The sequence below is a fragment of the Oryctolagus cuniculus genome, chromosome 3, assembly GCF_964237555.1.
Source record: "Oryctolagus cuniculus chromosome 3, mOryCun1.1, whole genome shotgun sequence".
Lineage (NCBI taxonomy): Eukaryota > Metazoa > Chordata > Mammalia > Lagomorpha > Leporidae > Oryctolagus > Oryctolagus cuniculus.
The window spans coordinates 80,135,752-80,161,721 of record NC_091434.1 but is presented as its reverse complement, the minus strand read 5'-3'; the positions used below and the strand labels follow the sequence as shown (position 1 = coordinate 80,161,721).

The 25,970-nt window shown below is 38.0% G+C and overlaps 1 pseudogene; it reads right to left on the bottom strand.

Moving 5' to 3' along the window:
- Nucleotides 1-19,018: 19,018 nt before the first annotated feature.
- The window catches only part of LOC100340910 (activated RNA polymerase II transcriptional coactivator p15 pseudogene), a 35,758-nt pseudogene continuing 28,806 nt past the window's right edge, over nucleotides 19,019-25,970 (bottom strand).

Sequence of the window (25,970 nt, the reverse complement as noted above, 5' to 3'; positions counted from 1 at the left end):
GCAAAAAAAAAAAAATGGATGCAACTGGAAAACATTATGCTTAGTGAAGTAAGCCAGTCCCAGAAATACAAATACCATATATTCTCCCTGATCTGTAGTAATGGATAGAGTACCTAAAAGATAAATAGAAGTGACTTGACACTTTGAGATGTGATTACTTTATTTTTTTTTAACTTTTATTTAATGAATATAAATTTCCAAAGTACAGCTTATGGATTACAATGTCTCCCTCCCACATAACTTCCCTCCCACCTGCAACCCTCACCTTTCCCGCTCCCTCTCCCCTTCCATTCACATTAAGATTCATTTTCAATTCTCTTTATATACAGAAGATCAGTTTAGCATATATTAAGTAAAGATTTCAACAGTTTGCACCCACATAGAAACACAAGTGAAAAATACTGTTTGAGTACTAGTTATAGCATTAAATCACAATGTACAGCACATTAAGGACAGAGATCCTACATGAGGAGTAAGTGCACAGTGACTCCTGTTGTTGACTTAACAAATTGACACTCTTGTTTATGCCGTCAGTAATCACCCAAGGCTCTTGTCATGAGTTGCCAAGGCTATGGAAGCCTTTGGAGTTCACTGACTCTGATCATATTTAGACAAGGTCATAGTCAAAGTGGAAGTTCTCTCCTCCCTTCAGAGAAAGGTTCCTCCTTCTTTGATGACCTGTTCTTTCCACTGGGATCTCACTAGTGGAGATCTTTCATTTAGGTCATTTTTTTTTTTTTTGCAGAGTGTCTTGGCTTTCCATGCTTGAAATACTCTCATGGGCTTTTCAGCCAGATCAGAATGCCTTAAGGGCTGATTCTGAGGCCAGAGTTCTCTTTAGGACATCTGCCATTCTATGAATCTGTTGTGTACCTTGCTTCCCATGTTGGATCGTTCTCTCCCTTTTTGATTCTATCAGTTAGTATTTGCAGACTGTAGTCTTGTTTATGTGATCCCTTTGACCCTTAGACCTATCATTATGATCAATTGTGAACTGAAATTGATCACTTGGACTAGTGAGATGGCATTGGTACATGCCACCTTGATGGGATTGAATTGGAATCCCCTGGTATGTTTCTAACTCTACCGTTTGGGGCAAGTCAGCTTGAGCATGTCCCAAATTGTACATCTCCTCCCTCTCTTATTCCCACTCTTATGTTTAACAGGGATCACATTTCAGTTAAATTTCAACACTTAAGAATAACTGTGTATTAATTACAGAATTAAACCAGTCATATTAAGTAGAGCAGACAAAAAAAAAAAACTACTAAGAGGGATAATGTAATAAGTTGTTCATCAACAGTCAGGGCAAGGGCTGATCAAGTCACCGTTTCTCATAGTGTTCATTTCACTTTAACAGGTTTCCTTTTTGGTGCTCGGTTAGTTGTCACTGATAAGGGAGAACATATGATATTTGTCCCTTTGGGACTGGCTTATTTAACTCAGCATGATGTTTTCCAGATTCCTCCATCTTGTTGCAAATGACCGGATTTCATTGTTTTTTTTTTTTTTTTTTTTTTTACTGCTGTATAGTATTCTGTAGAGTACATGTCCCATAATTTCTTTATCTAGTATACCGTTGATGGGCATTTAGGTTGGTTCCAGGTCTTAGCTTTTGTGAATTGAGCTGCAATAAACATTAATGTGCAAACAGCTTTTCTGTTTGCCAATTTAATTTCCTTTGGGTAAATTCCAAGGAGTGGTATGGCTGGGTTGAATGGTAGGGTTATATTCAGGTTTCTGAGGAATCTCCAGACTGCCTTCCATAGTGGCTTGACCAGTTTGCATTCCCACCAACAGTGGGTTAGTGTCCCCTTTTCCCCACATCCTCACAAGCATCTGTTGTTGGTAGATTTCTGAATGTGAGCCATTCTCACAGGGGTGAGGTGGAACCTCATTGTGGTTTTGATTTGCATTTCCCTGATTGCTAGTGACCTTGAACATTTTTTCATGTGCCTGTTGGCCATTTGGATTTGCTCTTTTGAAAAATGTCTATTGAGGTCCTTGGCCCATCTCTTAAGTGGGTTGTTTGTTTTGATGTTGTGGAGTTTCTTGATCTCTTTGTAGATTCTGGTTATTAACCCTTTATCTGTTGCATAGTTTGCGAATATTTTTTCCCATTCTGTCGGTTGTCTCTTCATTTTCCCGACTGTTTCTTTTGCAGTACAGAAACTTCTCAATTTGATGCAATCCCAAATGTTAGTTTTGGCTTTGACTGCCTGTGCCTCCAGGGTCTTTTCTAGGAAGTCTTTGCCGGTGCCAATATCTTGCAGAGTTTCTCCAATGTTTTCTAATAACTTGATGGTGTCAGGTCGTAGATTTAGGTCTTTAATCCACGGTGAGTGGATTTTTGTGTAAGGTGAAAGGTAGGGGTCTTGCTTCATGATTCTGCACGTGGAAATCCAATATTCCCAGCACCATTTATTGAATAGACTGTCCTTACTCCAGGAATTGGTTTTGGATCCTTGATCAAATATAAGTTGGCTGTAGATGTTTGGATTGATTTCTGGTGTTTCTATTCTGTTCCATTGGTCTATCCATGTGTTTCTGTACCAGTACCATGCTGTTTTGACTACGACTGCCCTGTAGTATGTCCTGAAATCTGGTATTGTGATGCCTCTGGCTTTGTTTTTGTTGTACAAGATTGCTTTAGCTATTCGAGGTCTCCTGTGTCTCCATATGAATTTCAGCATCATTTTTTCCAGGTCTGAGAAGAAGGTCTTTGGTATCTTGATTGGTATTGCATTGAATCTATAAATTGCTTTTGGGAGAATGGACATTTTGATGATATTGATTCTTCCAATCCATGAGCATGGAAGATTTTTCCATTTCTTGGTATCCTCTTCTATTTCTTTCTTTAAGGTTTTGTAATTTTCCTCATAGAGATCCTTAACGTCCTTGGTTAAGTTTATTCCAAGGTATTTGATTGTTTTTCAGCTATTGTGAATGGGATTGATCTTAGCAGTTCTTCCTCAGCCGTGGCATTGCCTGTGTATACAAAGGCTGTTGATTTTTGTGCATTGATTTTATATCCTGCCACTTTGCCAAACTCTTCTATGAGTTCCAATAGTCTCTTAGTAGAGTTCTTTGGGTCCTCTAAATAAAGAATCATATCATCTGCAAAGAGGGATAGTTTGAGTTCTTCCTTCCCAATTTGTATCCCTTTGATTTCTTTTTCTTGCCTGATGGCTCTGGCTAACACTTCCAGAACTATGTTGAATAGCAGTTGTGAGAGTGGGCATCCCTGTCTGGTATGATGTCTCAGTGGAAATGCTTCCAACTTTTCCCCAATCAGGAGGATGCTGGCCGTGGGTTTTTCATAAATTGCTTTGATTGTATTGAGGAATGTTCCTTCCATACCCAGTTTGCTTAGAGTTTTCATCATGAAAGGGTGTTGAATTTTATCGAATGCTTTCTCTGCATCTATTGAGATAATCATATGGGTTTTCTTCTGCAGTTTGTTAATGTGGTGTATCACATTGATTGTTTTGCACACATTGAACCATCCCTGCATGCCAGGGATAAATCCCACTTGGTCTGGGTGGATAATCTTTCTGATGTGTTGTTGCATTCTATTGGCAATAATTCTATTGAGGGTTTTTGTGTCTATGTTCATCAGGGATATTGGTCTGTAATTTTCTTCCTTTTTTATTTTTAAACTTTTATTTAATAAATATAAATTTCCAAAGTACAACTTTTGGATTATAGTGGCTTTTCACCCCATAAACTCCCTCCCACCCCAACCACCTCATCTCCCACTCCCTATCCCATCCCATTCACATTAAGATGCATTTTCAATTCTCTTTATATACAGAAGATGTACTAAGTAAAGATTTCAACAGACTGCACCACACAGACACACAAAGTATAAGGTACGGTTTGAGTACTAGTTTTACCATTAATTTGCATAGTGCAACACATTAAGGTCAGAGATCCTACATGGGGAGTAAGAGCACAGTGACTCCTGCTGTTGAATTAACAATTGACACTATTATTTATGACATCAGTAATCACCCTCGGCTCTTGTCATGAGCTGCCAAGACTGTGGAAGCCTGTTGAGTTCACAAACTCTAATCTTATTTAGATAAGGCCATAATTAAAGTGGAAGTTCTCTCCTCCCTTCAGAGAAAGGTACCTCCTTCTTTGATGGCCTGTACTTTCCACTGGGATCTCACTCACAGGGATCTTTCATTTAGGTTTTTTTTTTTTCCACATTGTCTTGGCTTTTCATGACTGAGAAACTCTCATGGGCTTTTTAGCCAGATCTGAATGCCTCAATGGCTGATTCTGAGGCCAGAGTGCTATTTAGGGCATCTGCCATTCTATGAGTCTTCTGTGTATCCTGCTTCCAATGTTGGATCGTTCTCTCCTTTTTAATTATATCAGTTAGTATTTGCAGGCACTAGTCTTGTCTATGTGGTCCCTTTGACTCTTAAACCTATCATGATGATCAATTATGAACTGAAACTTACCACTTTGACTAGTGAGATTGCATTGGTACATGCCACCTTGATGGGATTGATTTGGAATCCCCTGGCACATTTCTAGCTCTACCATTAGGGATAAGTCTGATTGAGCATGTCCCAAACTGTACATCTCCTCCCTCTCTTATTCCCACTCTTATATTGAACAGGGATCACTTTTCATTTAAATTTAAACACCTAAGAATAACTTTTTGTAAATTAAAGAGTTCAACCAATAGTATTAAGTAGAACAAAAAAAAATACCAAAAGGAATAAAGTAGTAAGTTGTTCCTCGACTGTCAGGACAAAGGCCGATCAAAACATTGTTTCTCCTAGTGTCTGTTTCACTTCAAAAGGTTTCCTTTTAGGTGCTCAGTTAATTGTCACTGATCAAGGAGAACATATGATATTTGTTCCTTTGAGACTGGCTCATCTCACTCAGCATGATGTTTTCTAGATTCTTCCATTTTGTTGCAAATGACCAAATTTCATTGTTTTTTACTGCTGTATAGTATTCTTTTTTTAAACTTTTATTTAGTAAATATAAATTTCCAAAGTACAGTTTATGGATTACAATGCTTCCCCCCAATAAATTCCCTCCCACTCACACCGCTCCCATCTCCCACTCCCTCTCCCATTCCATTCAAAACAAGATTCATTTTCAATTCTCTTTATATACATAAGATGGATTTAGTATATATTAAGTAAAGATTTCATCAGTTTGCATCCACACAGAAACACAGAGTGTAAAATACTGTTTCAGTACTAGTTATAGCATTACTTCACATTGGACAACACATTAAGGACAGATCCCACATGAGGAGTAAGTACACAGTGACTCCTGTTGTTGACTTAACAATTTGACACTCTTGTTTATGCCGTCAGTAATCTCCCTAGGCTCTAGTCATGAGTTGCCAAGGCTATGGAAGCCTTTTCAGTTCGCTGACTTCGATCTTATTCAGACAGGGTCTTAGTCAAAGTGGAAGTTCCCTCCTCCCTTCAGAGAAAGGTACCTCCTTCTTTGATGGCCCCGTTCTTTCCACTGGGATCTCACTCGAAGAGATCTTTCATTTAGGTCTTCTTTTTTTTTTTTCCCTGAGTGTCTTGGCTTTCCATGCCTACAATTCTCTCATGGGCTTTTCAGCCAGATCGGAATGCCTTTAGGGCTGATTCTGAGGCCAGAGTGCTGTGTAGGACATCTGCCATTCTATGAGACTGCTGTGTACCTTGCTTCCCATGTTGGATCGTTCTCTCCCTTTTTGATTCTATCAGCTAGTATCAGCAGACACTAGTCTTCTTTGTGTGATCCCTTTGACTCTTAGACCGATCAGTGTGATCAATTGTGTACTGATCACTTGGACTAGTGAGATGGCATTGGTACATGCCACCTTGATGGGATTGTATTGGAATCCCCTGGCACGTTCTAACTCCACCATTTGGGACAAGTCCTATTGAGCATGTCCCAAATTGTACATCTCCTCCCTCTCTTATTCCCCCCACTCTTATATTTAACAGGGATCACTTTTCAGTTAAAATGTAAACACCTAAGAATAATTGTGTGTTAATCACAGAGTTCAACCAATAGTACTAGAACAAAACAAAGAGAAAATACTAAAAAGGATAAGTACTACATTGTACATCAACAATCAGGACAAGAGCTGATCAAGTCACTGTTTCTCATAGTGTGCATTTCACTTCAACAGGTTTCCCCTTTGGTGCTCAGTTAGTTGTCGCTGATCAGGGAGAAACATATGATATTTGTCCCTTTGGGTCTGCCTTAATTCACTCAGCATGATGTTTTCCAGATTCCTCCATCTTGTTGCAAATGACCGGATTTTGTTGTTTTTGACTGCTGTATAGTATTCTATAGAGTACATGTCCCATAATTTCTTTATCCAGTCTACTGTTCCAGAAGAGTTTATTCTGCTGTTTCCTCCCCTACTCTTCCTTGAACCTGCAGTATCTCCACTTTTATTAAACTGTCTCTCCCCGGACTATCAGTGTGCTCCCTTCCTATTCCACCATCTTGCCACCTCTCCTATTTAACTATCATATCCCATAATTTCTTTATCCAGTCTACCGTTGATGGGCATTTAGGTTGGTTCCAGGTCTTGGCTATTGTGAATTGTGCTGCAATAAACATTAGGGTGCAGACCGCTTTTTTGTTTGCCAATTTAAATTCCTTTGGGTAAATCCCAAGAGTGTGATGGTTGGGTTGAATGGTAGGGTTATATTCAGGTTTCTGAGGAATCTCCAGACTGCCTTCCATAGTGGCTTGACCAGTTTGCATTCCCACCAACAGTGGGTTAGTGTCCCTTTTCCCCCACATCCTCACCAGCATCTGTTGTTGGTAGATTTCTGAATGTGAGCCATTCTCACAGGGGTGAGGTGAAACCTCATTGTGGTTTTGATTTGCATTTCCCTGATTGCTAGTGACCTTGAACATTTTTTCATGTGCCTGTTGGCCATTTGGATTTGCTCTTTTGAAAAATGTCTATTGAGGTCCTTGGCCCATCTCTTAAGTGGGTTGTTGGTTTTGATGTTGTGGAGTTTCTTGATCTCTTTGTAGATTCTGGTTATTAATCCTTTATCTGTTGCATAGTTTGCGAATATTTTTGCCCATTCTGTCGGTTGTCTCTTCACTCTCCTGACTGTTTCTTTTGCAGTACAGAAACTTCTCAATTTGATGCAATCCCAAATGTTAGTTTTGGCTTTGACTGCCTGTGCCTCCCGGGTCTTTTCTAGAAGTTCTTTGCCTGTGCCAACATCTTGCAGAGTTTCTCCAATGTTTTCTAATAACTTGATGGTGTCAGGTCGTAGATTTAGGTCTTTAATCCACGGTGAGTGGATTTTTGTGTAAGGTGAAAGGTAGGGGTCTTGCTTCATGCTTCTGCACATGGAAATCCAGTTTTCCCAGCACCATTTATTGAATAGACTGTCCTTGCTCCAGGAATTGGTTTTAGATCCTTGATCAAATATAAGTTGGCTGTAGATGTTTGGATTGATTTCTGGTGTTTCTATTCTGTTCCATTGGTCTATCCATGTGTTTCTGTACCAGTACCATGCTGTTTTGACTACGACTGCCCTGTAGCATGTCCTGAAATCTGGTATTGTGATGCCTCTGGCTTTGTTTTTGTTGTACAAGATTGCTTTAGCTATTCGAGGTCTCCTGTGTCTCCATATAAATTTCAGCACCATTTTTTCCAGGTCTGAGAAGAAGGTCTTTGGTATCTTGATTGGTATTGCATTGAATCTATAAATTGCTTTTGGGAGAATGGACATTTTGATGATATTGATTCTTCCAATCCATGAGCATGGAAGATTTTTCCATTTCTTGGTATCCTCTTCTATTTCTTTCTTTAAGGTTTTGTAATTTTCCTCGTAGAGATCCTTAACGTCCTTGGTTAAGTTTATTCCAAGGTATTTGATTGTTTTTCAGCTATTGTGAATGGGATTGATCTTAGCAGTTCTTCCTCAGCCATGGCATTGTCTGTGTATACAAAGGCTGTTGATTTTTGTGCATTGATTTTATATCCTGCCACTTTGCCAAACTCCTCTATGAGTTCCAATAGTCTCTTAGTAGAGTTCTTTGGGTCCTCTAAATAAAGAATCATATCATCTGCAAAGAGGGATAGTTTGAGTTCTTCCTTCCCAATTTGTATCCCTTTAATTTCTTTTTCTTGTGTAATAGCTCAGGCTAGAATTTCCAGAACTATATTGAATAGCAGTGGTGAGAGTGGGCATCTCTGTCTGGTACCAGATCTCAGTGGAAATGCTTCCAGCTTTTCTCCATTCAATAGGATGTTGGCTGTGGGTTTTTCATAAATTGCTTTGATTGTATTGAAGAATGTTCCTTCCAAACCTAGTTTGCTTAGAGTTTTCATCATGAATGGGTGTTGTATTTTATCAAATGCTTTCTCGGCATCTATTGAGATAATCATATGGGTTTTCTTCTGCAGTCTGTTAATGTGGTGTATCACATTGATTGTCTTGCACACATTAAACCATCCCTGCATACCAGGGATAAATCCCACTTGGTCTGGGTGGATAATCTTTCTGATGTGTTGTTGCATTCTATTGGCGAGAATTTTATTGAGGATTTTTGCATCTATGTTCATCAGGGAGATTGGTCTGTAATTCTCTTTCAATGCTGCATCTTTTTCCGGCTAGGAATTAAGGTGATGCTGGCTTCATAGAAAGAATTTGGGAGGACTCCCTCTTTTTCGATTTTTCTGAATAGTTTGAGAAGAGTGGGAATTAGTTCTTCTTTAAATGTCTGGTAGAATTCAGCAGTGAATCCATCTGGTCCTGGGCTTTTCTTTGTTGGGAGGGCCTTTATTACTGTTTCAATTTCTGTTTCAGTTATGGGTCTGTTTAGGTTTTCGATGTCTTCCTGGTTCAATTTAGGTAGGTTGCATGTGTCCAGGAATCTATCCATTTCTGATAGGTTTCCCTGTTTGCTGGCATACAAGTCCTTGTAGTAATTTCTGATGATTCTTTTTATTTCTGTGGTGTCTGTTGTTACGTTTCCTTTTTCATCTCTGATTTTATTGATTTGGGTCTTTTCTCTTCTTTTTTTAGTTAGTTGGGCCAATGGGGTGTCAATTTTGTTTATTTTTTCAAAAAACCAGCTCCTCGTTTGGCTGATTTTTTGTAGTGTTTTTTTTGGATTCAATCCTGTTGATTTCTTCTCTGATTTTAATTATTTCTCTTCTCCTACTAGATTTGGGTCTGGTTTGCTGTAGGTTTTCTAGATCCTTGAGGTGAATTGAAAGCTCATCTATTTGGTGCCTTTCCAATTTCTTGATGTAGGCACCTATTGATATAAACTTTCCTCTTCACACTGCTTTTGCTGCGTCCCATAAGTTTTGGTATGTTGTGCTGTTATCCTCATTTACTTCCAGAAAATTTTTGATTTCTCTTTTAATTTCTTCTATGACCCATTGTTCATTCAGGAGCATGTTGTTCAATCTCCATGTGTTTGCGTATGCTCTAGGGATTCCTGAGTTGCTAATTTCCAACTTCATTCCTTTATGGTCTGAGAAGCTGCATGGTATGATTCTAATTATTTGAATTTGCTGAGACTTGCTTTATGGCCTAGTATGTGGTCAATCCTAGAGAAGGTTCCATGTACTGCTGAGAAGAATGTAAAATCTTTAGCTGTAGGATTGAAAGTTCTGTATATATCTGTTAGATCCATTTGGGCTATAGTGTCGTTTAAAGCTACTGTATCCTTGTTGATCTTCTGTCCTGTTGATCTTTCTATTTCTGAGTGTGGAGTATTGAAGTCCCCCAGTACTATTTTATTTGGGTCTAAGTCTCCCTTTAAGTCCGTTAACAAATCTTTTAGATAAACTGGTGCCCTGTAGTTAGGTGCATATACATTGATAATTGTTATATCTTCTTGTTGTATTGATCCCTTAATCATTATATAGTGTCCCTCTTTGTCTCTCTTAACAGTTTTTGTGGTAAAGTTTATGTTGTCCGATATTAAGATGGCTACGCCCGCTCTTTTTTTCATTTCTGTTGGCATGGTATATCTTTTTCCAGCCTTTCACTTTCAGTCTGTATGCATCTTTGTTGGAAAGAAGTGTTTCTTGTAAGCATTAATAGATGGGTTTTGTTCCTTAACCCAATCAGCCAATTGATGTCTTTTAACTGGACAGTTCAGGCCATTAACATTCAATGTGACTAATGAAAAGTGGTAACTTTGCCCTGCCATTTGCCAAAGATAAGTTCTAATATATGCTTTGAATTTCCTGTGATCTTTTGCTGTGAGGTTTCCTTCCTTTACCTTCTTTCATATTGATGACCGTGTTTCTGTGTTTCTGTGTGTAACACATCTTTAAGCATCTGTTGCAGGGCTGGATGAGTGGCAACAAATTCTTTCAATTTCTGTTTGCTATGAAAAGTCTTTATTTCACCTTCATTCACAAATGATAGCTTTGCAGGATATAATATTCTGGGCTGGCAGTTGTTCTCTCTTAGTACCTGGGCTATATCTCACCATTCCCTCCTAGCTTGTAGGGTTTCTGATGAGAAGTCAGCTGTGAGTCTGATTGGAGATCCTCTGAGAGTAATCTGACGTTTCTCTCTTGCACATTTTAGGATCTTTTCTTTATGTTTCACTGTGGAGAGTTTAATTACAATGTGTCGTGGTGAGGATCTCTTTTGTTCGTGTTTATTAGGGGTTCTGTGAGCTTCCTGTACTAGGATTTCTCTGTCCTTCTCCAAACCTGGGAAATTTTCTGCTAATAACTCACTTTAAAGGCCTTCTAATCCTTTCTCCCTCTCCATGCCTTCAGGAACTCCTAGAACCCAGATGTTGGGTTTTTTAATAGTATCCTGAAGATTTCTGACAATATGTTTTAGATTTCTAATTTCCTCTTCTTTTCTTTGGTCTGACTGTTCCTTTCCTGTTCTCTGTCTTCTAAGTCCGATATTCTCTCTTCTGCTTCACCCATTCTGTTTGTAAGGCTCTCTATTGTGTTTTTCATTTGATCTATTGAATTCTTCACTTCATTATGATTTCTCATCACTATCACAGTTTCCTGTTGTACTAGTTGTTTTGTTTCATTTTGATTCCTCGTTAATATTTCATTTTCACGAGAGAGATTTTCTATCTTGTCCATTAAGGATTTCTGTAGTTCAAGAATTTGTTTTTGAGAACTTCTTAATGTTCTTATCAATTTTTTGAGATCTGCTTCTTGCATTTCTTCTATCTCATCATCTTCATAATCTTGAATTGGGGTGTCTTTTTCATTTGGGGGCATCATGGTGACTTCCTTGTTTTTATTACCTCAGCTTTTGCATTTGTTATTTGGCATATTGGAGATATTTGGTTTCTTCACTGTGGTGCTTTTTCTTGTTATACTATGACTCTAGATTAAGTGGACTGGCTGTTTTTGATGGAGCCTTAGCGGATTGAGATGGGTGTGGCCTGAGAGCTCTGTTTGGTGTGCCAAAGGTGACACTCCCAGGTTAGGCGTGGTATCTCTCTCTCTCTCTCTCTTTCTTTTTTTGATTTAAAAGGGAAGTAATTCCGCACAGCTGAACGAAGTTGGAGGTAGTTAGCAGGCAAATGATATACCCACAGGAGCCAGAGATCAGAAGCTCTTTCCCAAGGACCACACAGGGGATCTGTTCGGCCCTCAGAGTGGGCTCAAATTCTCCTTCAGTCTCCCACTGGGTTGCCAAAGTTACGGAATTGTAGCGTCTCTGGAGAGTACTCACGTGAATTCCATGAGTTCTCTCCCCCACCGTCTCTTTTTTCACAGTCTCAGTTCAGTAGCACCACAAATTTACTAGCTCCTAATCTCCTGTTAATTTGCCCCGGCCGGAGTCAGGTTTTTCTGCTAGGCTCAGGGCTGGTGCAGACCTGAGGTCACTCTGCTTATGACGTATGTCCAAGATGGCACCTGCTCTTTGTCTTGCTCGCCCTTGAGAGGTGAGCGGAGAGAGAGAAACCCGTGTCCGTACCAGTCACCTTTTTTTTTCTCTCTCTCTCTCTTCCAGTTAGCCTGGTGAAGTTCCCCCCCGGGGGTCGTTCCCTCTAGTCTCCTCTCTCCGCTTGCCTGCTGGTGTCTCGGGCTATTGAGGTTCGGCTCACCTCGCGTTCCAGCGCTGGTGTGTTGAGTCTGCTGCTGGTGTCCCGAACTGTGGGTTCCCACGCTCTCCACGCAGGTCCACTGTGAATCATGCGTTCCGGAAGAGTTTCTTCTGCTGTTTCCTCCCCTACTCTTCCTTGATCCTGCAGTATCTCCACTTTTATTAAACTGTCTCTCCCTGTACTATCAGTGTGCTCCCTTCCTATTCCGCCATCTTGCCTCCTCCCCCAGCTCTTTTTTCATTTCTGTTGGCATGGTATATCTTTTTCCAGCCTTTCACTTTCAGTCTGTATGCATCTTTGTTGGAAAGATGTGTTTCTTGTAGGCAGCAAATAGATGGGTTTTGTTCCTTAACCCAATCAGCCAATTGATGTCTTTTAACTGGACAGTTCAGGCCATTAACATTCAATGTGACTAATGAAAAGTGGTAACTTTGCCCTGCCATTTGCCAAAGATAAGTTCTAATATATGCTTTGAATTTCCTGTGATCTTTTGCTGTGAGGTTTCCTTCCTTTACCTTCTTTCATATTGATGACCGTGTTTCTGTGTTTCTGTGTGTAACACATCTTTAAGCATCTGTTGCAGGGCTGGATGAGTGGCAACAAATTCTTTCAATTTCTGTTTGCTATGAAAAGTCTTTATTTCACCTTCATTCACAAATGATAGCTTTGCAGGATATAATATTCTGGGCTGGCAGTTGTTCTCTCTTAGTACCTGGGCTATATCTCGCCATTCCCTCCTAGCTTGTAGGGTTTCTGGTGAGAAGTCAGCTGTGAGTCTAATTGGAGATCCTCTGAGAGTAATCTGACATTTCTCTCTTGCACAGTTTAGGATCTTTTCTTTGTGTTTCACTGTGGTGCATTTAATTACAATGTGTCGTGGTGAGGCTCTCTTTTGGTCATGTTTATTAGGGGTTCTGTGAGCTTCCTGTACTAGGATGTCTCTGTCATTCTCCAAGCCTGGGAAGTTCTCTGCAAGCATCTCACTTTAAAGGCCTTCTAATCCTTTCTCCCTCTCCATGCCTTCATGAACTCCTTTCCCCAGTGGGTTTCAATCCTCGTTCCCTCTAGGCTCTTTCTGCCTTTCCCTGCCAATGTCTCAGGTTACCGAGGTTTTTGTCTCACCTCCCCTTCCAGTGCTGGTGCGCAGACTCTGCGGCTGGGCTCTCACATGGTGGGCGACCTTGCTCTCCCCGTAGGTCCTCCGTGTCACATCCACTAGATCCAGAAGAGTTTCCTCTGCAATTTTTTCCTGAGTCTTTTCCTGAGACTACAGTTACTCCACCTTTAGTAAACTATCTTTTCCCGGACTATCTGTGTGCGCCCTCACTATTCCACCATCTTGGCTCTGCCGAGATGTGATTACTTTAAATAGACCTTGTCTCAACTGTTGAGGAATATTTTGCTTTTCATAATCTTTGTTGAACTCTTTACTTAGTTTAGGGTTAATCTCATGTATAAGAAGGTAATTGAAAATAGATCTTAGTAAAAATCAGAATGAGAATAGGGGAGGGAGGAGGAAGCAGGGTGGGAGGGCAGGTAGGGTGAGAAGAATCACTAATTCCCTAAATGTGTATTTATGGAATACATGAAGTTTATATACCTTAAAAAAAGTTCGTGGGTTAAAAAAGAGAGTGATTCAAGCTGGCGCCATGGCTCAATAGGCTAATCCTCCGCTTTGTGGCGCCGGCACACCGGGTTCTAGTGCCTGTTGGGTGTCGGATTCTGTCCCAGTTGCCCCTCTTCCTGGCCAGCTCTCTGCTGTGGCCCGGGACTGCAATGGAGCATGGCCCAAGTCCTTGGGCCCTGCACCCCATGGGACACCAGGATAAGCACCTGGCTCCTGCCATTGGATCAGCGTGGTTTGCCGGCCGCAGCGCGCCGGCCGCGGCAGCCATTGGAAGGTGAACCAATGGCAAAAGGAAGACCTTTCTCTCTGTTTCTCTCTCTCACTGTCCACTCTGCCTGTCATAAAAAAAGAGAGTGATTTTACTAAAGGTTTGTCATATTAGTCCTTTATTGTGATGAAATATGTTCTCTCCCTACCTACTCTACTAAGAATTTTTGTCACCAAATGGTGTTGAATTCTGCAAATGAATTTTCTGCATCTATTGAGTGAGCATGATTTTCACTTAAACATGTTAATGTCGTGTCACACATTTGTTGATTTGAGCATGTCCAACCAGAGAGAGAGTTCTTCCATCTGCTGGTTCACTCTACAGATTGCCAAGATGGCCAGAGCTGCACCATCATATGCTGGGAGCCAGGACTTCTTCCGGATCTCCCATGTGGGTGCACGGGCCCAAGGAGTTGGGCCATTCTCTACTGCTTTCCCAGGCCACAGCAGAGAGCTAGATCAGAAGAGGGAGCAGCCAGGACTCCAACTGGCACCCATATGGGATGCTGGTGCTGCAGATGGCAGCTTTTTACACACTACACTGCACCACTGGTCCCAATTTTGTTTACATTTTTCAAAAAAACAAGTTGTTAGTTGTGTTCAATTTTTAAAGTTTGTTTTTATTGTCCATTTATTTCTACTTTACTCTTTGTTATTTTTATCCTTATGCCAATTTGAACTTAGTTTGTTCTTTTTCTGGTTCCTTGATGCGTAATGCTTGATTGTTTGAGATATTTCTTCCCTTTATTTTACATAGGCACTTATTCCTATAAGCTTCCCTTGTATGACTGCTTTTGCTGCATCTCATAGTTTTCACATGTTTTATTTACATTTTTCTTACCTCAAGGTATTTTTAATTCTTTTTTATGTTTTTTTCCTATGATTCATAGGTCATTTTGGAGTATATTGTTTAATTTCCACATATGTGTTTAATATGATTAATGTTTTTTAATTTCAAAGTATTATCTTGTTATTGATTTCTAGTTTCATGACATTATGATTTTAAAATGCACTTGATGTGATTTCAGTCCTCATAAATTGGTTAATATTTATTTTATGGGGATGGGGCTGTGGCATGGTAGGCTAAGCCTCTGCCTGTGGCACTGGCATCCCGTATGGGTGCTGGTTCATGTCCCAGCTGCTCCTCTTCTGATGCAGCTCTCTTCTATGGCCTATGAAAGCAGTAGAAGATGGGCCAAGTGCTTAAACCCATGCATTCACTTAGGAGACCCAGAAGTAGCTCCTGGCTCCCAGCTCTGTCTGTTGAGGCCATTTGGGGAGTGAACCAGTAGATGGAAGACCTTTCTCTCTGTCTCTCTCTCTCTCTGTAACTCTAAACTCAAATAAATAAATCAATAAATCTTTTAGAAAGTTAAAAAATGAAATATTTTTTATGACCTAACATATGGTCTTTGCTGGAGCATATTATTTGTGCACTTGAGAAGAATGTGTATTCTACTTTGATTGGATGAAATGCTGTCTTTATCTTTTTTGAGTATATTAGTTCTAAAGTATAATTCAAGTCCAATGTTTATGTATTAATGTCCTGTCTAGATGATCTGTTCACTATTGAAAATGGATATTGATGTCCCATAGCATTATAGTATTTCAGATTATCTCTCCATTCAGATCATTTAGGAGTTGCTTTATTATATTTAGGTTGGATGTGTACTTTTACAATTAATATGCTCTCATGTTGAATTAACCCTTTTATCATTACCTAATCATTTTTGCATTTCTTTTTTGTTAATATAAAGAGAACAGATGTAATGTTTTTTCACAGATACAATTCTAAGAAAATAATTGTACTTCTGTACCTGTCTTCTTCCCTCAATCCTCCTTCATTCTTTTCTTCTTTCCTTTAATTTTTGCAATAACATACTTTTCAATTTACTTTTTGATTACAGACTTCATGCACGAGTAACCATAATGTTTGACACATAAAAGGTCAATTACTGTTACACAGGAATACAGACAAGGACTATAAACAATAATCAAATCATATCATGTCAGTTTCAATGTAATTTTTTTTGGATTCTATATTAACTACCACGTATCAGAGAAAACATGATATTTGTCTTTTTGGGACTGGCTTATTTCAGTAAGCATAACGGTTTCCAGTTGCATCCATTTTGTTGCAAAAGACAGTATTTCATTCTTTTTTTTTAAATGGCTGAGTACTTGCCATCATATGTGTGTGTGTGTGTGTGTGTAGCATTTTCTTTATGCAGTCATGAACTTATGGACATCTGGGTTGATACCATATCTAAGCTATTGTGAATTAAGCTGCTATAAACATGGGAGTGCAGGTAACTATTTCATATGCTGATTTCAATTTTTGAGTAAATTCCCAGGAGTAAGAGTGGCTAGGTCATATGGTAGATCTATTCGCAGATTTCTGAGAAATTTCTATACTGTTTTCAATAGTGGTTATACAGTTTACATTCTCACAAACAATGTATTAGGGTACCTTTCTCTCCACATCCTCACCTGCATTTATTGTGTTTTGACTTCTTTATGAGAGTCATTTTAACCTTGATGAGGTGAAACCTCATTGTGGTTTTTATTTGCATTTCTCTGATGGTTGAAATACTGAGCCTTTTTTCAGGAATCTGTTGCCCATTTGTGTTTCATCTATTGAAAAGGCCTATTAATATCCTTTACCCATTTCTTAGCTAGATTGTTTGTTTTGTGGTTGAGGTTCTTGAGTTCCTTATAAATTCTGGATATTAATCTTCTATGAGATGCATGGTTAACAAATATTTTCTCCTACTCTGTCAGTTCCTTCTTCACTTTTTGAATGTTTTCCTTGCTGTGCAGAAGCTTCTTAGCTTGATACAACCCATTTAACTATTTTTGCTTTAATTACCTGTACTCCTGGACTCTTATTCAATAAATCTTTGCCTAGGCCAATATTCTTGTTTTCAGTTAGTAATTTGGTGGTATCAGGTCATAAGTTAGATTCTTTATCCATTATGAGTTGATTTTTGTATAGTATATAAGGTAGGGGTCTTGTTTCACATTTCTGCATGCAGAATTCCAATTTTTCCAATGCTGTTTGTTGAAAAGACCTCTTTCTATAGTGAGTGAATTTAGCTCATTTGTCAAAGATTATTGGTTGCAGATGCATGAATTGATTTCTGGGGTTTTTATTGTTTTCCATTGGCATATATATATATATATATATATATATATATATAGTTTTGTGCCAGTACCAGGCTTTTATGATTTTTTAAAGATTTTATTTATTTATTTGACAGGTGGAGTTACAGACAGTGTGAGAGAGAGAGACAGAGAGAAAGGCCCAAAACTATAGGTAAAATGGGGAAAATATATAAGACCTAAAACTATGAAACTAGTAGAAGAAAACAAGGGAAACACTTCAAGACATTGGGATATGTAGTGGTTTTTTAAGATAAGAACTCAAAACAAGGTAACAAAAAATATATGACTGGGGTTATATCAAATTTAAAGCTTCTAAACAGCAAAGGAAACAGTACATGGAAAGAGAAAACCAATAGAATGGGAGAAAATAATTGTAAACTGTACATTTGGTAGAAGATTAATGTCCAGAATATAAAAAGAACTCAAAAAACTTAGCAACAAATAAGCAAACAATCCAGCTAAGAAATGGGCAAAGACCATTAATAGATATTTATCAGAAAAAATATAAATAGTCAATAAATATATGAACAATGCTCAATTTATCTAGGAATAGGGACCTGAAAATCAATACCATAATGAAGTACCATCTCAGTCCAGTTTTTTTATTAAAAAAACAAATTACAACAAATGCTAATGATGATTTGGAAAAAATCCTTGTACACTGATGGTGGGTATGCAAAATTAGCACAGCCATTATGCAGAATAGTATGATTTTTTATCATATATTTTATTACTGTCTATGTTATAAACTTATTAGTATACTTGTGCTATTTTGTTTTAAATAGTTATAAGCAATTTGAAAAATAAGGAAGAGATTGCTTTACATTTAACCTTTTTTTGAACATTTCCAATATACTTTCATCCTTTTTGTAAATCCACCTTCCCATCTGATACTTTTCCTTTTGCTTGAGGAACTCCTTCTAACATTTCTTGCAGTTATAGTTGTCTGGTGATGAATTTTTTAAAGTTCATATTTTGTAATGTGCAAACCAGGATAAATTGACTTGCTTCTTTCCTGTTTACATATCTTTATTTCTTTTATTTCCCTAATTGCTCTAACTAAAACTTCTAGAATTATGTTGAATAAGAGAAATAAGGGTGGATATCCATATCTTCTTCCAGATCTTTGTGGAAATGCTTTCAGTTTTTTCCATTCAGTATGATGTTGGCCATGGACTTATCATTTCTTCATTTATGAAAGATAACTTTGGTAGCTAAACTATTCTTGATTGGCAGTTATTTCCCTTCAGAAATTTGACTATATCATTTCATTCCCTCGATGCCTAAATGTTTCTGTTGAAGTACCTGCTGTTAATTTCTTAGGGTCCGCTTAAACATGACTAGCTGCTTTTCCCTTGCAAATTTTAGAATTTTTGTGTTGTACATTTTAGAGTTTAACCAAAATATCTTGCAGTATATTTTCTATTTGTGTGTATTTGGGGTTCTATGGATCTCCTGTAATTGAATACCCATACTTTCTCTGGATTTGGGAATTTTTCAACTTTATTTCATTTAATAGGTTTTCTAAGCTTCTATTCCTCTTTTTGCCTTCACAGAAAAACATGTTCAAATATTTGTTCATTTAATAGTGTGACAAAAGCCTTGGAAGCTATCTTATTCCACTTTTATAATTTTTGTTTGTCTTACTTGGATCTTTCAAAAACCTTGTGTTTAAGTTAAGTGTTCTTTTGCTTGATATAGTCTGTTGCTGGGCTTACAACTTTTTTTTCACTCAGAACATTTTTAATAATGCACATTAAAAAGTATCTTACAGATTATTCTTCAATCCATATATACAATAACTTGGAAAACCCTGTCTAGAAAACAAAATCCATTGTAAGAAAGATAAAACAACCAGAACAGCACAGATATTACATTGCTTGGATGTCATAGTTTTCCTACTGCATCATCAGAAGTGTCAGAAATCTGGTCTTTTAGCTATCCTCATTGTTCTGAATATAAAGAATTACCTTTTCTTTCTGATTCATTTCACTTTTTGGATCCATCTAGTATTCTCTACCATCAATTAGAGTTTCCCCTTATTGAAACACTGATATACCTCATTTTCCCAATCTGAAACATTTTATTATCTTTGCCACTCTGGAAGGTGATAGAGCTCTCATAGTCTGACTAGTCTTTTGCTTCTTTACAGGTTTTTCTGAAGCAACTTGCTTTAACTTTTTGCCAGCTTCACTGCTGGAATCACTGCCAAATGAGCTTAAGGAAACTAGTTCCTTTGATTTAGAAGTTGCTTTGCTCTTTCAGCCTAACAGTCTCCTCCTCACTTATTTACAGCTGACAGAGAGTCAATTGTGTTTCTTATGACTTATTAATTTTTTGTTTCTAAGGTTTCTATTCAACTCTTTTTCAAGGATTCTATCTCTTTGCTGAAGTTCTCATTCGTATCAGGTCTCTTGTCTAACTTTTTGTTCTCTTGTGTCTTCTTGAGCATCTTTATGATATTTAAAAAAAATTTCTTTGACAGGCATTTGGTTTATCTCCTTTTCTTTGGAATCTGTTACTAAAGCATTATCATGTTCCTTCAGGGCATAATATTGCCTTTTTCACGGTTCCTGTGTCCCTACATGGATATTTACTAATTGGATTGATTAATTGTTTCTGTCACTTTTAATAAGAGGTTTTTGTTTTGAAAGGCTGTTTCCTGAGGATGTGTCTTCAGGTGTTGGTTTGGTGTGCTATTTTGGCTTTATATCCAGTTGGATTCTGTAGTCAAGTCTCCTTGTGTCTTCCACTGCAATTAATGGCAGAAGTATTGAGGAATTGGGGTGTTCCTCTCAAATACAATATGGAAGTAGTCTGTTTGACAGAATTTGGAGTTGTGGGGTGCTGACCCGGAGTCCATTATAGCTGGGATTGTGGAAGTACTGGTTCAGAGTCCTAGGAGGGTTCTTGTGTACTCATTTTAGCAGGGACATGCTTGGGGTCATGCTAGTACTGGCCCAAATTCTAGTCATGACCTGCAAGTGCCCACAATGCCAGTCTCAGGTTTCTGTGCAATGTCTTGGTGCCAACAGCATTTTCACCCTACAAACAGATAATTACTCTTTATGTGTTATGCTGCCTGGGATGGAGTGCAATGTTATTCAGCAATGTTAGATCAGGCTGAGTTGCTAGCTCCCAAGACTAGCACCATTTTGGGTAGTTCTAAGGCCCATGACTGACGCTGAAGCAGGCTTGAAGCCTGAGACTACTGCAACTAATCATAGGTGATACTAGTTGAGATTTAAGTTCAGTTGATTGAGGCCATGGTTCTATATTTGGGACCACAGCAGATCCAGAGAACAATGATCATTTTATTTGCCCAAAGACTATTTTTTTTTTGAAAAATCTTTTAATACTTAAAATATATTTTATATAAATATATGACTTTTAAAAGAACCTCCACTTTGACTATGACCTTGTCTAAACAAGATAAGAGTCGGAGAACTCAAGGGGCTTCCATAGCCTTGGAAACTCATGACTGGAGCATAGGGAGATTACTGATGCCATAGACAGGAGTGTCAATTGGTAAAGTCAACAACAGGAGTCACTGTGCACTTACTCCTCATGTAGGATCTCTGTCCTTAATGTGCTGTGCATTGAGATTTAATGCTATAACGAGTACTCAAATAATATATTTCACTTTGTGTTTCTATGGGGGTGCAAACTGTTGAAATCTTTACTTAATGCATACTAAACTGATCCTCTGTAAAAAAAAAAAAAAAAAAAAAAAGAAAAGAAAAGAAACTATCAACTCCCAACTTGACTCTCACTGGGATTAAACATGACAATAGGTCTGATCTGATTTCATCATCATTAAAAAAAATCATCTATTATTAAAAAAAAAAATTTAAACACAAACTTAAATATGAATTAAAATTGTATGTTCGAATTAACTAACAATTTATTTAGAATTTTATTTAAGGTATATAAATTCATGTATTTCTTTTTGTTAAAAAGATTTATTTATTTGAAAGTCAGAGTTACACAGAGAGAGAAGGACAGGCAGAGAGAGAGAGAGAGAGAGAGAGGTCCTCCATCTGCTGGTTCATTCCCCAATTGGCCACAACCGCAGGAGCTGTGCAGATCCAAAGTCAGGAGCCAGGAGCTTCTTCTGGGTCTTCCACGTGGATGCAGGGGCACAAGGACTTGGGCCATCCTCTACTGCTTTCCTAGACCATAGTAGAGAGCTGGATTGGAAGCGGAGCAACTGAGTCTCAAACCAGCACCCACATGGGATGCTGGCACTGCAAGCAGTGGCTTTACCAGCTATGCCACAGTGCCAGCCTTGTCATGTATTTCATATATACAGATTTAGAAACATAGTGACACTTCCCACCCTACCTTACCTTTTGCCATGATGCCACCCTTCGTCCTTCTCCCTCTCATACTTCTACTCTTAATTTTTACAAAGATCAATTTTCAGTTCAATTTATGCTCATAAAATTATCCCTATACTAGTATAGAATTTTCTTCAACAAATAGTATGAAGAAAAAAAACCACTGTTCCTCAACAGTAGAGACAAGGGATATTAAAAATCATCAGATCTCAAAGTGTCAACTTTACTCTAATACATTACATTTTAGGTACTCTATTAGTTACTATAGATCAGGAAAGACATATAATATCTTTTTGAGACTGGCATATTTAACTAAGTATAATGGTTTTCAATGGTATCCATTTTGTTACAAAAGACAGTAATTTTTTTTAATCTCAGAGTAGTATTGCACAGTGTATTTATACCATGATTCCTTTATTTAGTCATCAGTTGATGGACATCTGGGTTGATTCTGTATCTTTGCTATTGTGAATAGAGCTGCAATAAACGTAGGGGTACAGATAACTCTTTCATATGCTGATTTTTTAAAATTTTGTTTGAGTTAATTCCCAAGAGTGAGATCACTGGGTTATATGATAGATCTATTTTCAGATTTCTGAGGTATTTTTAAACTGTTTTCCACAATGGCCGCACCAGTTTACCTTACCATGAACAGTGGATTAAGGTATCTTTTTCAACACATCCTTGCCAGTATTTGTTTTTAGTTGATTTCTGTATGACAGCCATTCTAACTGGTGTGAGATAAGACCTCATTGTGGTTTTTGATTAGCATTTCCCTGATGGCTAGTGATCCTGAGCATTTTTTCATGTGTCTGTTGGCCATTTGAATTTCCTCTTTTGTAAAATGCCTGTTCAAGTCCTTTGCCCATTTCTTAATTAGGTTGCTTATTTTGTTGTTGTTGAGCTTTTTGAGCTTTTTATAGATTCTGAATATTAATTCTTTATCAGTTGCATAGTTTGCAAATAATTTCTCCCATTCTGTCAGTTGCCTCTTCAGTTTGCTGAGTGTTTCCTTTGCAGTACAGAGGCTTCTCAGCTTGATGTAATCCCATTTGTCAATTTTGGCTTTGACTGCCTGTGCTTCTGGAGTCTTTTCCAAGAAGTCTTTGTCTATGCCAGTGTCTTTCAGGGTTTCTCCAATGTTCTCTAGTAATTTGATGGTATCTGGTCATAGATTTAGGTCCTTGATCCATTTTGAGTGGATTTTTGTATAAGATATAAGGTAGGGATGTTGTTTTATACTTCTGCATGTGGAGATCCAGTTTTCCCAGCAACATTTGTTGAAGATAATGTCCTTGCTCCAGGGATTGATTTTAGCTCCTTTGTCAAACATAAGTTGGTTGTAGATGCATGGATTGATTTCTATTGTGTTCCATTGGTCTACATGTCTATCTTTTTTGGCCATTACCAGGCTGTTTTGATTATCACTGCCTTGTAGTATTTCTTGAAATCTGGTATTGTGATGCCTCTGGCTTTGTATTTGTTGTATGAAATTGCTTTAGCTATTCGGGGTCTCTTATGTTTCTATATGAATTTTAGCATTGTTTTTTCTAGATCTGAGAGGAATGTTATTGGTGTTTTATTGTTATCTCATTGAATCTATAAATTGCTTTTGGTAATATGTACATTTGGATGATATTAATTTTTGTAATCCATGTGCATAGAAGAATTTTCCATTTTTTGTGTCTTCTTCCTTTATAATTTATATCATTGAAAATTTTGAGTTCCTTGGTCATATTTATTACAAGGTATTTTTTTGGTAGCTATTGTGAATGGGATTGATATTTGAAGTTCTTTTTCAGTCATGGCATTGTCTGTATATACAAAGAATATTGATTTTTGGGTGTTTATTTTATATCCTGCCAGTTTACCAAAATTTTTGTGAGTTCCAATAGTCTCTTAGTGGAGTCTTTTGGTTCCCCTATAAATATAACCCTATAATCTGTCAATAGGGATAGTTTGACTTCTTCCTTTCTAATTTGTATGATTTTGATTTCCTTTTCTTGCCTAATAGCTCTTGGTAAAGCTTCTAGGACTGTATTGAATGACAATTGTGAGAGTGGGCATCCTTGTCTGGTTCTGGATCTTAGTAGGAATGCTTCCAACTTTTCCCACTTCAATAAGATAATGGCTATGAGTTTGTTATAAATTGCCTTGATTATGTTGAGGAACGTTCCTTCTATACCCAATTTGGTTAAGATTTTCATTATGAAAGGGTATTGTAGTTTATCAGATGCTTTCTCTGAATCTATTGAAATAACCATGTGGTTTCAATCTTCAGCTTGTTAATATGATGTATCACATTTATTGATTTGCAAATGTTGAACCATCCCTGCATACCAGGCATAAGTTCCACTCAGTCTAGATGAGTGATCTTTCTGATGTATTGTTGGGTTTGATTGGCTATTATTTTCTTGAGGATTTTACGTCTATATTCATCAGGGGACTTGATCTATAGTTCTCTTTCTCTGTTGTATCTTTTTCAGATTCAGGAATTAAGGTGATGCCAGATTCATAGAAGGAGTCCCTACCTTTCAATAGTTTTGAATAGCTTGAGAAGATAGAAGCCCTAGGGCCATGTATGACTCTAGATTTCACTTTAGTAGGTACAGGGTTTAAATTCTAAGGTCTGGTCTAAAGACTTTCCCTCCCTCAAGTGAAAAGTGTCTTTCTCCAGACTGAGCTACTGTGCTACTTGCAGCTTTGGATGGGATGATGTGGTGATTGTTTTCTTCCTGAATTCTTCAGTGTATCTTTTCTTCTTATTATACTAAAACCAGGTACTGTGTCTCATATAATTTCCTTGGCTCTTGTGAAGGTCATTTGACTTGTGGATAGCTGTTCAAATAGCTCTTCAGGGAGATTGGTGGAGCATCTTACTCAGCCCCCATCTTGCTCTGACTCTCAAACTCCAGAGTCCCTTTTTCTTATTAAGCTCTGAACTTGTACCCATTAGTAAACCTGTCTTCATTCTTCCCTCCCCTACTTTCTCCGTTCTCTGGCAGCCACCATGCAATATAATTTGTACAAGACCTACTTTTTAAGATGTCACATTTGAGTGAGATAATGTGGCATAATAACCTGAAAATCTATCCATGTTATCACAAATAACAAGATTTTATTCTTTTTGTGTGGCTGAATAGTTCTCCATTGTATATATTCACATTTTCTTGATGCATTTATCAGTTGATGGATGCTTAGGATGTTTTCATTTTTTAGTAATTGTGAACAGTGCTGTGGTAAATATAGGAGTGCAGATGCCTTTTCAACACACTGATTTCATTTCCTTTGGATATTTACTCAGCAGTGGGATTTCTGGATCATATGGTAGTTCTATTTTTAGTCTTTTTTAAAAATTGATTTATTTGAATGTTAGAGTTGCAGAGTAAGAGGGAGACATACACACACATCTACACACACACATACACACACACACAGAGTGAGAATGAGCAAAAGAGAGAGAGAGAGAATGTTCCATCTGCTGGTTCACTCCTCTGATGGCTACCATGGCTAAGATTTAGGAATTTCTTCCAGATCTCCCACATGCATGCAGGGCTCCAAATTGTCAACTTTTTACAGCATGATTTATTGAAAAGATTGTAATTTCTCTGCTTTTCTCAAAGATCAGGTGTTAATAGATTCATGAGTTTACTTTCATTGGCCTATGGATCTGTTTTAATACCAATACCATGTTGTTTTAATTAGTAAAAGTTTTGTAGTGTAAAGTCAGGTAGTATAACAGGTCCTGTTTTGTTCTTTTTGCTCAGGATTGCTTTGTCTACTCAAGTTTTTTGGTATTTCTATATGAATTTTCAAAAAATTCTTTTTTCTAATTCTGTGAAAAATGTCATTGGTATATTGATAACAATCACACTGAATCTGTATATTGTTTTGGGTAATATGCATATTTTAGCAATCTTGATTCTTCCAATCAACAAACATGGATGTCTTTCCACTTTTTCATGTCCTCTTGAATTTCTTTCACCAATTACTTTTTTTAAAGATTTATTTATTTATTTGAAATTCAGAGTTACACAGAGAGAGGAGAGGCAGAGAGAGAGAGAGAGAGAGAGAGAGAGAGAGAGAGAGAGGGAGAGAGGTTTTCCATCTGTTGGTCACTATCCAGTTGGCCCCAACGGCCGGAGCTGTGTAGATCCAAAGCCAGGAGCCAGGAGCCAGGAGCCAGGAACTTCTTCCAGGTCTCCCACACAGGTGCAGGAACCCAAGGACTTGGGCCATCTTCCACTGCTTTCCCAGGCCATAGCAGAGAGCTGGATCAGAAGTGGAGCAGCCAGGTCTCGAGCCGGTACCCATATGGGATGCTGGTGCTTCAGGCCAGGGCATTAACCTGTGCGCCACAGCATCGGCCCCTCACCAATTTCTTGTAGTTTGCATTGTAGATATCTTTCACCTCTTTGATCAAATTTATTTATTTATTTATTTTTGTCAAGACATCTCTATTATTCCCCACAGGAAAAAAATAAAAGTAGATATTATTT